The following is a 17,093-nucleotide window of genomic DNA, read 5'->3' on the forward strand; positions in this document are numbered from 1 at the left end:
TGATGTTTTTCATGTATCTCTATTAAGGAAGTACCAGCCTGACTAGTCCCATGTTTTGAGATACAAACCAGTTCAGATAAGAGAAGACTTGACCAACATCAAGCAACCAATTGAGATACTGGATAGAAGGCTACAAGTAATGTACAACAAAGAAATTCTTTTGGTCTGTGTTTTGTGACAATACCATTCACATGAAGAGTCGACTTGAGAACAGGAAGGTGAAATCCAGGATAAGGACCCCCATTTGTTTGATTAAAAGAAATATGGTTTTGAGGACAAAATCCTTTTTTAAGGGGGGGATGATGTAACGACCCATATTGTCCAGGCTTGATGATGTGCGCGGCAATGAAGAGGCATGCAAAGCAGTAGAAAGAAGGAGAGAGAGTGCTCGACAGTAAGAAGAAGGAGTGATTGCGAAGTTGAAGAGAAATGTGCGGCAAGACACACACGCCACAATGAACAGACGTTCGACAATGAAGAGACGTGCGCAACAATGAAGAGACGCATGCAGCAGTGATGAGACATGCACGACAATGAAGAGACGTGTGTGGCAGTGAAGAGACACGTGTGAGAGAGAGAGATGCACGTGATAGTGTAGAGATGTGCGGGGCAGTGAAGAGACACGTGCGAGAGAGAGACACACACGACAGTGAGAACGATGTCGTGCACGGTGCTGCCGTGCGCAACACCACCATGCCCATGCTTACCACTGGAGTGGCATGCTTCCTTTCCACTTGCCCAATTGCATGCCACTATGAGTGCCACTTGGCAAATTCGAGCTGCCACCTTCCACTTCTTGGCTTACTTAAACCTCCCCTTCTCTCCTCCTCCAAGCCTTTATTCTCTATCTTACAATTTAAAACCATTTCTCAACACTTAGTGCTTTCACCCCTTTGGACCACTGTTGAGGAGCTTGGAAGTGACTTGTGTGGGGGATTTTAAGATACATTTGAGCAAACGTAGGTGGACCTAAAACTCATGTTTCCATAATTTGATTAAAGCATGAAAATTAAGCAAAGTATAACTGTGATTTTGATGGGAATATGAGTGCATGCTAGTGAAATTGTGTGCATTGGTGCACTATTTTTACATAAATTTTGGTCCTAATTGGCATGATGAATTTAGTATTGAAAATAACTCTGTTGGTTATGAAAATATGTGAAATAGTACCCCTGTATGTCTAAATTAAGATGAAAAATGTTTTGTATTAATATCCATTTTAGTTTGGAAGTTATATATTGTTCTATAAGGTGTGGCAAAACTTTGCTGTGAATTTCAAAGGATCCTATATGTTTTTGTAATGAACCTTTAACTGGCCAAATAATGTTCAAATGAGTTCAAACTACTTTTAAATGAAATATAAATTCTTCTACTCAATTTTTGATTTGGAACTATGTTGAAATTTCGTATGATTTGAGAATTATGTCTCGGTATGTATAGACATGTCACTGTTATCAGTTGCAGTAATTTCAAGAACTATTGCTCATTGTGTACCAAATTTTTCACTGACTAAATAGTGAACAAATGACTTCAAACCACTTTTATTTGAATGATGGATGTGTCTACTTCAAATTTTTTTTTTGGAACTATGTCGAAATTCTCTGTGATTTGGGAATTATGCCCCGATGTACATGCATGCGTCACTGTTATAAGTTGTAGTGAAATCTCAGAATTGTCGCTTGTTTTATGAAAGACTATAAACTAATCCATACATCTTTGAATAAGGCTAAATCACTTCTAAATGAAAGGTGGATGAGTTTAAGTTCAAGTTGATTTTGGGACTATGACTAAAATCCCCATGAAATGGAAGTAAGGCCGAATTTTAAGAGGCCTTCATGATGAAAATTATGTTCTATCATGAAGTATTGAATATGCATGATTATGATATAATGAATGGTTATGAGCTCTTGAATAATTATGATTTGACATGCTTGGGCATGAGTGAATGAATGTTTTAGTTATGCATGTGCATAATTATGATATGATATAATATGACTGTGATATGAACCCCACGCAATGGGACATCCATAGGTACTAGGGATATGATATGATAAGACTATGATAGGATACACTATGCAATGGGACACCCATTGGTAGCGTGATATGAGATTTTTGAGACTTTTGATATAAGGCACTTCGTAATAGGTCAATCGTTGGTAGTGTAATATGTTTTGATGTGATAAAATGTCGTAACGACCTTAGATTTTTCTCAAGTCAGAGGAAATGAAAAGACCAGTGCCGGTTGTTAAGAGAGAGAAAGCTAGTGCCAGTTGTGAAGAGAGAGAGAGCCAATATCGGCTGTGGAGAGCAGAGAGAGAAAGTCAGCACCTGCTGTGAAGAGAGAGAGAAACCCAACATCGATTGTGAAGAGAGAGAGAAAGTCAGTGTCCACTATGAAGAGAGAGATTCAGTGCCGACTGTGAAGAGAGGGAGAGAGAGATTCAACACCAACTGTGAAGAGGATAGAGAGAAATCCAGTGTTGGCTATGAAGAGAGAGACAACACTAGCTGAGAAGAGAAAAATAAAGTCAGCACTAGCTATGAAGAGGAGAGAGAGAGCCAACATCGATTATGAAGAGGAGAGAGAGACACTAGCATCGGCTGTAAATAAAGAGAGAGCCAACACCACTATGAAGATGAGAGAGAGAGACAATATCGACTGTGAAGAGGAGAGAGAGAGAATTAACATCGACTGTAAAGAGGAGGGAGAGAGAGAGAAGAGAGAGACAATATCGACTGTGAAGAGGAGAGAGAGAGAATTAACATCGACTGTAAAGAGGAGGGAGAGAGAGAGAAAGAGATCACCAGTGCTGGCTATGAAGAGAGAGAAAGAAGTACAACGCTGTGCATGGTCAGTATTTGCCACTTGTCCAACATCACGGCGATTGTTTGCCACCTGTCAACCTTAGGCTGCCACCTGCCACCTGAGGGAGTAGTTAAGCCCTCTCCCTCTCCCTCACACCATTTTCCACTCACAGTCTCTCATTTTCTCTCTCTCACTAGAGCTAACTCTCAAGTCCCTTACCCTTTGTTGCCCCATTACTACTTACCAAGGGAACCTTGAGGAGACGATGTAAGAAGGGGTTACGAGCACCATTTTTCTCATCAGGTAAGTGGATTTAGAAGCTGTGCATCACTATCATATTCAAGCATGAAGAGTAGATGAGTAAAAGGTAGGAATATGTGTCTGTAGGTGCAAGAGTAAGCTTGGAACCTTGGAAATTATGTCTTAGAATACAAAACTATTTAGTTCATGTTAATGACAAAAAAGCTTGCAAAATCCTCTTGTGAATATATTATAAGTGAAATAGGATTTGACTGAATATTAGATTGTGGCTTTGGAGATATTGTTTATGTTTGCGTATGTAATAAAAGTTTGGGAAAGGAATGGGGAAATGAATTTCCAAGAACTATGGGTGTTTTTATATCGAATCATTCAGTGACCAAACGGTGTCCAAATGGGTCCAAATCAGTCTTGAATGAGAGACATGCTTGTATAATACAACTTTAATTCTTGTATGATCTTGAAATTCTTTATATTTTAGGATTTACACTCCAAAATAAATAACTATGTCACTATTAATAGACAATAGAAATTCCAGCCACTGTCATCTACTTTGTACCAAAATTTTTACCAACTAATAGGAGTTCAAATACATCCAAATTACCACCATTTGAATCGTATAGGCGACAACTACAATGTTCATGTTCAAACCTTGTTATAAATTCTTCACGAATGAGAAGCTATTCCTCAAAATATGCTATCATGTCATTGTTACCAGAAACTGTGAAAATTCAGAACTATCACCTTGAAATGTCATGAGTTTTGACTAATAAAATAAATTTCAATTGTTCCCAAACTATCACTATTCAAAAGGTTTATGTGAATACTTAAAGTTGCATGTAAAGATTTTCTTGAAAAACCTCTTTGAATGAGAGTTATGCCCTTTTGAAGGGGGAGTATGTCACTGTTGACAGAACTTCCCAGAAATTGTACTTGCTAAGTGTGAATGTTATTTTAGTAAGTGCCATGTGATATTCAAATAATGAATGTGAATGCTATATAATAATTGCCATGCGATATTTATATGATAAGTGTTATAGGACCAGTATCATGTGACAAGTGATAAGTGGTAAGTGCCCAGTGATATGTGTTTTATCGGTACGCTTTAAGCATGGCCATATTGTGTTTTGATACTGATGACATGATTCAAGTGACACTATGCACGAGTAATCGATGGTAGTTTGATGGGATCTAATAGGAAAGTGATTGCCGGCAGTGTTTTCTAGCTCTCTATGATATGAGAGGAGTTAGAATGAATGTGAAATGGGAGGGTCGAACCCCCCGAACAATTTATGTGATATGGAAAGAAAATAGTAAACCATGCCTTGTATGGCAAGTGCCTATCAAAAGCCCCAAAGCGCATTGGGGATTGTGTGTGTGAGTATGATGGCATTATCGAATGCGATACTTATTGTCATTGCCCTCTCTCCCGAGTTATTGTAGAAGTCCTAAACAATGGGATTGGCTTGGCTTGATGAATAACGCTTCTACTTCGAGAATAAGGGAATCTAAGGAGTGAGTGGTTAATGATTGGATATGTGGATGTGAATGATGATAGATATGCTGATCATATGATAACCATGATATTTGATATGCCATCTGTGATGAATATATTGATAAGATTGGTACATTAAATGTTTTTCCACCATAATTGCTTATAGCTAATAGAATTACTTATGATGCCTGGATGGCTATATCACTGATGCATAACAACTTGATCCTCTCACTAGGCTTTATAGCTCATTCCTATATTTCCATCCTTGTAGAGTAGAAGCTGTAGGTCAAGAACAACAGGTGGGGTCATCAATCTGGTCGACGGAGGCTGGTACTTGGCAAGGAGATCTTTTGCTTGCATGTGTTTTGCGGCCGTGGGCCATGTTTTTGTCTGTATTGAAGTTAGACATTGTGTACCAGGCCAGCGGTGCATTGACCAATTGTATTACTTGAATTTGTTCATGTAATAATATAAGTTTCAATTTTATTTTGCCCAGATTCTTGTATGGTTGTGTTTAGAGTTTGTTTTATTTATTTCTCATGGTTTGCTTTGATTATGCATTTATAACACGTGTTGATTCTATTCTCACCTGAGTGACGTACGTGACCTCTCGTCGTGATCTCGCACTTTGTCGCCCTCAAGTTTGGGACAGCAAGAGCCATGAGGTAGGGTCGTGACTGTTATGGTATCAGAGCAACTAGGATAGGATTCTTGGCCTAGGGAGTCTTAGAGTGTCTGTAGGGCATGTTTTGGATGAATTAGCGACTGAGTGTTTTTGTGTTAGGTTGAAGAAAAGATGACGAGGACTCGTGTGAATAACACGAGCTACAACAATGAGAACACTGAATCATTTGGAGAATTCTTTAGGACACTTGGGGCCATGAATCAGATCATGAAAAATAAAATGCCAGCCCCCTCCACGCCTGCCCTTAACCTAGAAAATAATGAGATGATCAAAAGATTCAAGAGGTTGGCACGTCCTGCATTCTCAGGGCATGGGGGTATAAAAATAGCCAAGAAATGGAAGAGATAGATGGAGAATATTTTAGAAGTGTTGCAGTGCTCAAAGTAATAGAAAGTTAGACTAGGAGCCTTCATGCTGGAAGGGGAGGCAGAATATTGGTGGAATTTAGTGAAGCAGTCCTGGAGGGAATCAGGGATTGAAGCCACATGGAACAGTTTTCTGATGGCGTTCGATGAGAAATACTTTCCTAAGTCTGTTAGGGAAAGGAAAGAAGTTGAATTTATTGAACTCCAATAGGGGAAATTGACAGTCGAGTAGTACACTGCCAAGTTTGCGGAGCTTTCTCGCTATGCGCCTCACATCATCAATACAGAGGCATAAAAGGCAAGTAAATTCGAGAGGGGTCTTTGGCCAGACATCAGAGGAAGGGTGTTAGCGGCCAATCTTAAGTCGTATGCCTGTTTGGTAGATCTCGCAATGAAAATTGAAAGGGATTGTGAAGAGTATCGAATGAGAAAGGAATGAAAGGCAAGACCCACCCGGTCGAGAAAATTTTGAAAGACAGTTCGGTCGCTCATGAAAAGAGGTTTTAAGGGAAGGACCTATCCGGGTAATCTGAGGACTCAAGGGACCTTACCGGGCAACAAAGGGGATAACCGACGCCCAGTGTGTACATACTGTGGAATGGGTAATCACACTGACACTGAGTGTTACAAGAAACTAAACAAGTGCCTTAAGTGTGGCAAGCTTGACCACTAGATTCGAGACTGCACCATGATAAAGCCGGAGGACTGACCAAAGGCTCGAGGTCAGCACATACCGGTGGGAAATTCTATAGGAACTGATAAGGTATTCAAGTAATGTAGAGTCTTGATAGAAGAATGTGTCTTACCCGCAGACTTAATATTTTTAAATATTCAGGATTTTGATGTTATTCTGGGTACGGACTGGTTGTCTACCCATTGGGCTACTATTAACTGCTATGATAAGATTGTGGCCGTTAGGCTCCCTGATCAACCTAAATTACACTTTGTGGGCATTTTTTCCCATCCACACCTTATTTCGGCCCTTCAGCCTTCTGGCATTTTGGCTAAAAGATGTGTGGGGTATTTAGCTTATGTAGTAGAGCACAGGGGTGTCCAAACTAAATTAGAAAACATTCAAGTGGTACGAGAATAGCTAGAAGTGTTCCCTGAAGAATTGGTCTCTTTACCCCCCATGAGAGAGATAGAGTTTGAAATAGATGTGGCCCCTGGTATTGTTCCCATCTCTAAAGCCCCATATAGGATGGCCCCAGTTGAATTGAAAGAGTTGAAAAGACAATTATAGGAACTGTTTGATAAGGGCTTCATTCGACCCAGTGTGTCGCCTTGGGGTCACCAGTCATGTTTGTGAAAAAGAAGGATGGATCCCTGAGACTTTTATTGACTACAAGAAATTAAATCAAGTTACAGTGAAAAACAAGTATCCCTTTCCCAAGATTGATGACCTTTTTTATCAATTGCATGGGGCCCAAATATTTTCAAAGATCGATCTTCGATGCGGTTACCACTAACTACGAGTCAAGGAAGAAGATATTCCCAAGACCGCATTTAGAGCCTGTTATAGCCATTATGAGTTTTTATAAATGCCATTCGGTTTAACTAATGTCTCAGCTTCCTTCATGGACCTAATGAATAGAGTGTTTCGACCTTTTCTGGATAATTTTATTGTAGTCTTCATTGATGATATTTTGGTGTATTCAAAGAATCTGGAAGAACATGAGTAGCATCTGAGAATGGTCCTTCAAACATTAGAGTCGGAGAAATTGTATGCTAAGTTGAGTAAGAGTGAATTCAAGAGTGAATTCTAGCTTCTCAGTGTGACCTTCTTGGGGCATATCATTTCTAAGCAAGGGATTGCAGTTGACCCTCTAAGATTGAAGCGATACTTAAATGGGAAAGGCCTACAAACATAATCGAGGTCCAAAGTTTTTTGGGGTTAGCAAGATAGTATAGACGATTGTAAGGGTTCTCAAAGATATCACTTCCTTTTACTCGTCTGACCCAGAAGAATGTGAAATTTATGTGGTCGGATGATTGTGAGAGAAGCTTTCAAGAATTGAATAAAAGATTGATCACACCTCGATTTTGACTTTACTTGAAGGGTATGAGGACCTGGTGGTCTTTACCATTGCCTCTCATAAAGGACTCGAGGGTGTACTTACGCAGAGGGGAAAAGTTATTGTTTATGCCTTCAGACAATTAAAGTCATATGAGAAAAATTATCCAACCAATGATTTAGAGCTTGCGGTAGTAGTATTCGCTTTAAAAATATGAAGACACTACCTTTATAGGGCCCAGTTTAAGATGTTTATAGATCATAAGAGCCTCAAATATCTATTCTCTCATAAGGAGTTAAATATGAGACAAAGAAGATGGATGGATTTATTAAATGATTATGACTATACCATTGATTACCACCTGGGCAAGACTAATATCGTAGCTGATGCTATGAGTAGAAGCCCGTAGTATCGATGGCATATTTGATGATTCAAGAGATGAAAATGTTAGAAGATATGGTAAATTGGTATCCAACTTTACATATGGATAATGAGATAGGAATGACTGCTGGTATAAAAGTAGAACCCCGACTTTTCCAACAAAGTCATTCGTTACAAGAGAAAGATCCCTAGCGTATAAAATTTAGAGAAGAAATGAAATCAGGGAAGAGAGATGATTTCTCTGTGTATAATGATGGCTTGTTAAGATTCAAAAATCAGTTTCTGTTCCGAAGGATGAAGATATAAAGAGAGTTATTTTAGAGGAAGCACATCTCTCCTGTTATTCTATTCACCTCGGGAGTACTAAGATGTATCAAGACTTGAAAAGAAAATTCTGGTGGATCGATATGAAGAAAGAAGTGGCCCTATTTGTTTCTATGTTTTTGACTTGCCAACAGGTGAAAACTTAGCATTAGAGGCCCGCCGGATTATTACAGCCCTTACTCGTGCCCGAATGGAAATGGGAACATATTACCATGGATTTTGTTTCGAGCTTACCTAGCACGTATACCGGGCATGATAGTATTTGGGACATTATGGACTGATTGACCAAGGCTACACATTTTCTACCAATCTGCACCACTTACACCTTAGATAAACTAGCCCAATTATACATCAAGGCGATCGTCAGGTTGCATGGTAAACCGACCAGCATCGTGTCTGACAGGGACATCAGGTTTACTTCAAGGTTTTGGACTAGTTTACAGTCAGCCCTAGGGCCAAGACTTACTTTTAGTATTTATTTTCACCCCCAAATTAATGGACAATCAGAGCGAACCATTCAAACTCTGTAAGATATGTTACGGGTTTGTCAAAATGATTTTAAGGGAAACTAGGTGTAGACACCTGCTTTAAATCTGCCAAGTTCTGTGGTTTTCCTAGATCCTTAGGATCAAATTGGCCTAAAAAATCCATAGGTCACAAAACTTACCCGGTGAGCTGGAACCATTCTGCCAGTTCAGAACCCAGCAGATGCCTATTTTGTCTCGGAATCTAGTAAACTCATTGGAAAAAATCATTAAAAATATCAAAAAATCTATTTTGACCCAAATTTTCTTTGAGAGATTCACAAGAGGCTGAGGAAGACATAAAAATTGAAAAACATTAATTTGGACAAGTTTGGGTTCGGGCGACACGGGGCGTGTCACCCAAGTCAACTTGATAATGCACTATTTTACCAAAAAACACATTAAAAATAGTAAACAATTTCGTTTTGACATAAATAAAAATTTAATTTGGACAATTTTTGGTTTGGGCGACATGGAGCGTGCCGCCCAAGCGACACAACTCATTCCACCCAGGCTACACGACTCATGTCGCCTTGCTAGATTTTCCCCAAACGTGTTTTTATCATTTTTCATGTTTTTATGGTCACATTTTGGGTGGTTTGGCCACGTGGTGCTATCTACATTGCCCAAATCCAAATTTTAAAAAATTAAAAATTGGTTTGACTAAGGGATTTGTTAGTTACGAGATAACTTTGCCCCAACAAATCCCTCATTTAGATAAACTCACTTTGGGTGACCATAAAAGGATGAAAAATGAGAGGTTTGAAAGAGGGATGAGACTTTTAGAAACTTTAAGCTGGAAGATAAACCCTAAGAGAGTAGAGAAACCTTCCCTGAGAAAACCCTAACCCTCTTCTTAAGCCTGAGTAAACCTAGACCTAGGGTACAACAACCCTAGATCTAAACCATTACTAGGGTACAACCACCCTACTACTAGAGACTTTCTGATACACATCTGGACCACAAGGGCAAAAGGAACCGGTTCTGATACGGGCGAGCCCTCGAAGGCTCGGGAAGCCCAGGCCATCCGGCCCGGTTCGGTATTTTCTTCTCGTTCAATTCCTATTTTATTTTATTGTATTTATTTTATTTTTATCTGGTTTTGATTAATTCTGATTGAAAATTGTGTTTTGAAATGCTTCGGATTACGCTGGCTCTGCCACAGATCTGAGACCAGATCTGCTCGTTTCTAGGCAGATCTTATCTCAGATCTGAATTCGATTGTTCCCACTTTCTCTACCATTTATTTTTAATTTATCTTTTATCAATTAAAAGTGTCAGATTTGAGATACCTACTTCATTAGATCTATCAATTCTGTGCTATAAACAGTTTGGCTCCCACTGTGGGGCAAATCGAGTGTAATCCGAGCATCAAAATTTTGAAAATCTCATAATATTTTGAAACTTTGTAGGAATGTTCTAGGTACCATTTTGTGACGTTTCCTAAAGTTTCAAGTCAAAATAAATTATTTAAAAATATAAACAAATATTTTTATGTTAGACCTCATGTCGCTTTATTTTAATTTATTTTCATCAAAATCAACTTTATTTGTTGTTTATCCAAGTTTATAGTAAGCTTATTTTATCAATATATACAAGAAAAAAATATAAAAATAGTAAATAATAATAATAATGTTTTGGGCAACACTAGCCATGCCGCCCAGGTGACACAAGGCGTGCCGCCCAGGCGACACAAGTCGTGCCGCCCAAGTCCAAGGCGACACGCCCTCTGGTGCCCCCCATCGCCCAAGTCATATTTTTCTAAAAAATTGTGAATCTGTTCTAGGACCTTTCTGGAATTGGCTCACAAAATTTAAAAAAAAAATAAAATTTTTAAAAATACCAAAAACTTATTTTTCTTGATACAGGTCTGTTCTATCTGTTGTTCTTCTGTTTCGCTCTGTTTTAACTTTATTTCATCAAAAAATATGATTTTTCTGCTTTTGCAAGTTTCAATAGCATTATTTCATTAGGATCAACAAGATAAAACTAAAAAAAATAAAAAAACTTTTTTTTCTTGGGCGACACGACCTGTGTCGCCCAACCTACAGGTGCCACCGATTCGTGTCGTCCAAGCGACACGGTCCATTCCGCCCTTTCACAGAGGTCCCAGAAAAATTCTGGGACCTCACAGGCCTATTTCAGAGCCTTTTTTGTGCTTGTTCACCAATGTTTTGCTTAAAATAAATTTTTTAAAAATAGAAAAAAAATATTTAACTTTAGATAAGTCTGTCTTGCTCCTGACTTTTTCTTTTTTATTTTAGTTTGTTAATTTTGACTGAATTCATATTTTCTCTGCTTTCACCATGCTTAGTTTAGTTGTTTTTCATCAAATTTAAAAGAATATATATATATATATATATATATATATATATATATAATAATACAAAAAAAAAACACAAAATTGATTGTGGGTTGCTCGCACCCTCCCCAAACCGTGTCCCGTTCGAGTCATCCTCGAATCGTGTCACACTCGATTTGGCACGAACTGTGCCTGGTTTTAGTACTTTGACCATACAATCTTAGGGGTTTTTCACCCCTCCATTTATATTGTGCCTCGAGCGAGTTTGGCCTCGAAGTGCGCGCGCATCGGTACGGCCGATCAGCGCCGAGTGCTCAGTTGTTTTTTTTCTTATTGTGTGCCTGAATTTATTTTCATTTGCATGCTTCTTTACACACTCTAGCACACACTGACCGGGAATCCCGAAAAACTAGAAATCAAATTTTTTGAAAACCCCCAAAATCTACGTTAACGGTGTGAGGGGAACCTAGCTTTGAGAGTTGAGGCGGTTGGGATTCGCGTAACTTTAACTGTGAGTGCCCCTCCATAATCATTTGCCTCAAAGCAACTCCACGTATAGTAGGACCTGGTGAACATTCTATAACAGGAGGCCAGGACTTATGTGGGGACTTATATAAGCATTTCAATAGTTAGGAACCCACTCTCAAGTCAAGCCTACCCATAATCAAACTAGGTCAAACATTTTCTTGTGCTTTCTTGCTTATTCTTGATCGGTTAATCTTAGATTCCAGTCCGGACCTGCTTTTGGTTCGAGCTGAAGCTTTTGGGTCCAGGTCAAACTTGTACCCAGCCTAGCCTAGGCCTGAACCAGGTTTCGCGTTGGTCCAAACTTAGGCCCTCTTTGTCCGAGCCGAAGGATCGTTCCTAATTCATATTTGATCCATTCCAGGTCTACACTTGGTCTGATCATTAAAACTCTCGGGGTAAGTTCATGCTTATACCCAGCCTTGCCCAAGTCCGAACCAGGTCCACAGTCCAGGTCAGAACCTAGGCCCCCTTTCGGGTTCGAGCCAGAGCTCGTGCCTAAACCAACTTTGATCCAGTCCGGGTCTACACCCGTTCTGAGTTTCAAAACCCTTTAGGTCCAAGCCCAAACTTCCACCTAACTCAGTCCAGGTCCGAATCAGCTCAGACCTTGGTCCGAACCTAAACCCACCCTTGGAACGAGTCGGGACTTGCACCCATCTAGTCTATATCTTAGTCTAGGTTCTAGCATAGTTTTAAGATTAGAGTTGCCCCTAGAAATAGACAAGACTTACCCTAGTTCAGGGTCTGAATTCTGGGCTAGCCTTAGATTTTGAGCTAGCCTTAGCCTTGGTCTTAGTTAAGGTTTTGCCCCTAGAGTCAGTTTGACTCTGCCCTAGGTCAACGCGTTTAGATCTTACTTAAGCCTAGATTCTAGAACCCAGCCAAAGAGAGTCGCCATGTCAGTTACCCAAGGCGATTATGATGACCGCTCCACGGCTGACTCTAAACTGAGCCTTCCCAAACCTAGGGACTAGTATGCAGCAATTCCTTGGGATTACGGCCAGAACTCAGGCTAATCCATTATCCATCATCCAGGTCTTCAATTAGAAGCTGAGTCTCAGGGATCCACTCCTATCCCTAAGCTCTGTATGGTTCGAAAAGTTGGCTCCGCCCGGAAAACATTGAACAACCAGGGGGTCAGGCCAGGCATTGTCCTACAGGGAACCTTACGTTTCCACAATAGGAGCTGTCTGATCTTAGGCAACCAAAGCAGGAGCTGTGCGAGGGAAGAAGTTCATGCGGCATCTAACGCCAACTCCCACAACTCAAACCAAGATAGCCTTGAGATGTAACGTCTCAAAACCAAGACCCACCTAGGTCTAGGTGATCCAATCCAACCTCGAGCCACTGTAGAACAGCCCAGGATGTCTGGAACACTATGCGCAGCCGAGGCGTCAATCTAGACCAACCCTTAGGTGAGATAGGCATGCAAACTGCCCTCAAAATTCTAGTTGACTTAGGTTACACAGTTCATGGGTCGGTCTAAAACCAACCTAATAGCATAAGTCAACACATAGCACAACCAAGTCAGTCAATTCTTCAATCGGTCCCTCTCATGTATTCGGTCCAACTAACCGTGCCGTTTCTACTACCGGTGGCGATGCCTATGGGTCAGTATGCCCCTCAAGGAAATATGTGTCAAACCGCCCTGGTAATCGCGACTCATCCATCACAGGCCAGAGCAGGTCAACATTTACCTCAAGTCTCGACTTACTAATCTGCACATGGGAACCCAGCGACAGTTGGGCCTACTCTCATGCCGAATACCCAACAAGAAGGCATCATAAAAGCGACGCAGGATATGCTTGTAAGGATGGTTATGCATGAAATCCTACCCCCAAAAACCTATGTTCATGAGACCCTTGGAGGCATGGAAGACTTTCCCCCGGGTTTGTCATCCCAGAGTTTTTTAAAAAAATCAGTGGGAAGAGTGACCCAGATGTTCACGTCAACGCATACCTCCTCTCCGTCCGAGCTTTGTGAGACATGCCTAACCAGTTGAAGGCCCTGTTTTCAAAAACTTTGATCGGTGAGACTTTATACTGGCATCGGAGAATAATGACTGCTCAACCACACATAACTCTAGACGAAATGTTCAACCAGTTCGTCTCTCATTACCATGGGTCGACACTAAGATCTCTTTCCCTAGGCGAGCTCAGTGTAACCAAACAAAAGCCAGGAGAATCCTTCAGGATTTTATCGGTCGATTCCACGAGGCGGCAATGCAGGTTATTGAATGTCCGCTTACGAACCCAGCTAAAATCTCCATGGCCTTAGAAAGTGTAGCTGCTGAATACAGGACCTTCTTTCCCCACTCTTTTGACTCCATGATCGAGGGGCTGGCGTGACATAAAAGGGCAAGGGGGACACCCCTCAGTACTAGGCTCGATAACAAACCCATCTCGATTCCCCAGAATAAAAATAAGAGCAACAACAAGGAGAAAGCTTCTGGTCAAGTTAACAAAATTTTCGTTAACGAACCGGCTCAGAGTTCAGCCACACAACACAATAATAGGAATCAAAATTGAAGGGATCAGCCTAGGGCTAACACTCAAAATAACAATCGAAGGCGAGAGGACTTCACTCCTCTTAAAGACCCATTAGAAAAAGTGCCGGAGTTACTCTTGATGAAAAACATGGTTCAACTCCCACCTCCATTTGAACCACCATTTGCGGTTAAGGATAAGAACAGATGGTGCAAGTGGCATAGAAACCATGCCGATGATACCCAAAACTGTTTCTACTTGAAGCGAGTGATTCAAGGGTTGATTACTAGGGGGCGACTTCACTGTAGGACCTAGAAATCAACTTGTTGAAGAACCTAATCAAAAGATGGGTATCTCACAAACCCTCTCCCCAAAAATACGGCCACAACGATCGAAGAAACGGGAGCTCCGAGTAACTCAAAAGAGGATGTTCGTTCACATGATTGAAAAAGGAGACGAAGAAGATGATCCCAACGAATTCATATTTGCTTGTGATCATCGTCTCCAAGAAGTTGAAGAAGATCTTTTGAGTCTTCTTAGAGGAAATTCTTCATCCTCGAACTTTGATGTTCCTTCTAAGTGGGACCAGTATGACGAAGATGATGACCTCGAAATTGACATGGTGAAAGTTGATGAAAAGGGATCAGTTCCAAACAAGGGACCGACACCCCTAGGTCTCCCATTACTCTCGCTAGGGCTGACCCTATAGAGCTCTAGGCTGGCAAAGTTGATTCCTTAACTCGAAGAGTTCGAGTGCTCAAACCCATCCACTTAATGGCGGACACTCTTGATGAAAGAATGGGAGCCATTTCAACAACCAAACCACTAGCAAGGGTTGCGGATCATGAACCTCATAAAAGAACTCAAGGATCAACAACCACCTATGATCTACCGACTCATCTCGGGAAGATCCAAGCTTAAATCTCCGTCTGGGAGCTGCTTGCGAATCAGCTGGCACATAGAGCGCAAATTGAAACGGTTCTTGCTAAGACCCACATCCCGAGTAACACACAACCGGATGAGTTGTACGGGATGATCAACCAACTAATGGCACCAACACCAATCTTATTCACAAACGATGAAATCCCAACTAAGGTCAATCGCTTTCACGTCCAGCCTCTTCATATCACTATTTTCATGAAAGGATATGAGATAAGGAGAGTGTTGGTTGATAATGGGGCATCCCTGAATATATGCCCAATGAAAATGGTGAAGCAGATAGGAAAAAACCTCGATGACTTCGAGCCGTGCCAACTAACTATCATCGCATACAACGGGACCAAGAGGCAAGATGAAGGAATATTGTCTCTCACATTCAAGATCGGTCCTACTATCCAGGTGATAAAGTTTTATGTCTTAGACATAAAACCTTCATTGCTACTAGGCAGACCATGGCTACATGAGAACCTCATGGTCGCCTCAGCAATCCATCAATGACTCAGGTTTTCGATTAAAAACGACTTCGCAAAGGTATGCACTGAACCCCCTTCCTATTCCAATTTCAGCATATATAGCGGAAAACTGGTCGTAGGAGTCCAGCTCAGAGAAATCCTGCTCGCTTTGTTTGAGCAAGCTAATTGTGCTACTTTATGCCAAGAGGTCAACGACCCCGTTCCTCAAATTTTGCAAACGTTCGCATCGATGGAGGATATCATCCATTGCTAACATCAATACTGCTTCAAGTCCCTCGAAACATGGCACATGCTCTTCTTCTAAGGCTTCGAACCTGGCTATGGCTTGGGAAGTCAAGAGCAAGGCGTAAAGGTAGCAATTTCTGCATCACTTGAAGCCAAAACTAGAAAAGGGGATCAAAGAGGTCTCGTGTGTACTCTCACCCTATTTCAAAGCTGGATAAAGCCTTCAAGCCCTCCATGCTTCATATCAAGGGGCATTCAAAGCTTCGATCCTCTGGGTGCCCATCCTCCAAAATAGTCGAAAGTGATCCTCGAAACCCCAACAGAGGATAGTCCCTCTTCCACATCTCAACACACACAAGGACTAGGATTTGAAGACCTATTTGCTTACATAGATCTGAAGGATGTGTGCATAGTTGGCTCTAACACAGCCAAGGGTGGTCTTCCACCAATACCAAGCTAGGGACGGAATTGGTTGATCATTCCTTTATCTCGTGAATCGCTGGAAGCATACCAGTAGCACCTTCAAGTCTTGGTGCCAAACAACGGATAGGTGCGGGATGGCCATCTAACAACCCTGCACATCCAGTCCCTGAAATTTCTCTAACGATTCCCATAAGGGACACCTCTTGCAACATTTTAAAAACCGTGGAAAATTCAAAACATGATAAAGCTGATAATAATGAAAAAGAATTTTCAAAAATGATGCTCACTCAAGATAGCCCAATAACGGTGCATAATACTCGAGACGATGATTGGACGACCAAGATGAAGATCAAGAGAGTCAAGTGTCTGAAAAAATCCCGCAACCTGAGGAGCTCACTTCCCATGTTGAGCAGTTCAAGAAGAGGTTCGATGGTGACCCAACGGCTATCATTGAAGAGACGATTGACGTAAACCTAGGAACTGAGAAGGACCCAAGGTTAACTGAGATTAGAACCTCCTTATCTTTTGAGGAGTAGGAAAATGTGATTTCCTTTCTCAAGGAATATCGCGATGTCTTTGTTTGGTCATAAGATGATATGCCAGGGCTAGATCCCACATTGTTGCAACATCATAATATTCAATGAAGGGGCAAAGCCTGTAAGTCAGAAACTCTGACGTCAAAAGACCCACCTCGAGCTCAAAGTCAAAGAAGAAATCAACAAACTGCTCAAGGCGAGATTCATCACCCCTGTCGATTACTAGGAATGGTTGGCCAGAATAGTGGTCACACTCAAGAAAGACGGGAGGATCCGAGTGTGTGTCTATTACAGAGACCTCAATAAGGCATTTCCCAAAGACAATTTT

Source organism: Amborella trichopoda, chromosome 3 (assembly GCF_054954075.1).
Source record: "Amborella trichopoda isolate Santa Cruz 75 chromosome 3, AtrichopodaSantaCruz75HAP2 v2.0, whole genome shotgun sequence".
NCBI lineage: Eukaryota > Viridiplantae > Streptophyta > Magnoliopsida > Amborellales > Amborellaceae > Amborella > Amborella trichopoda.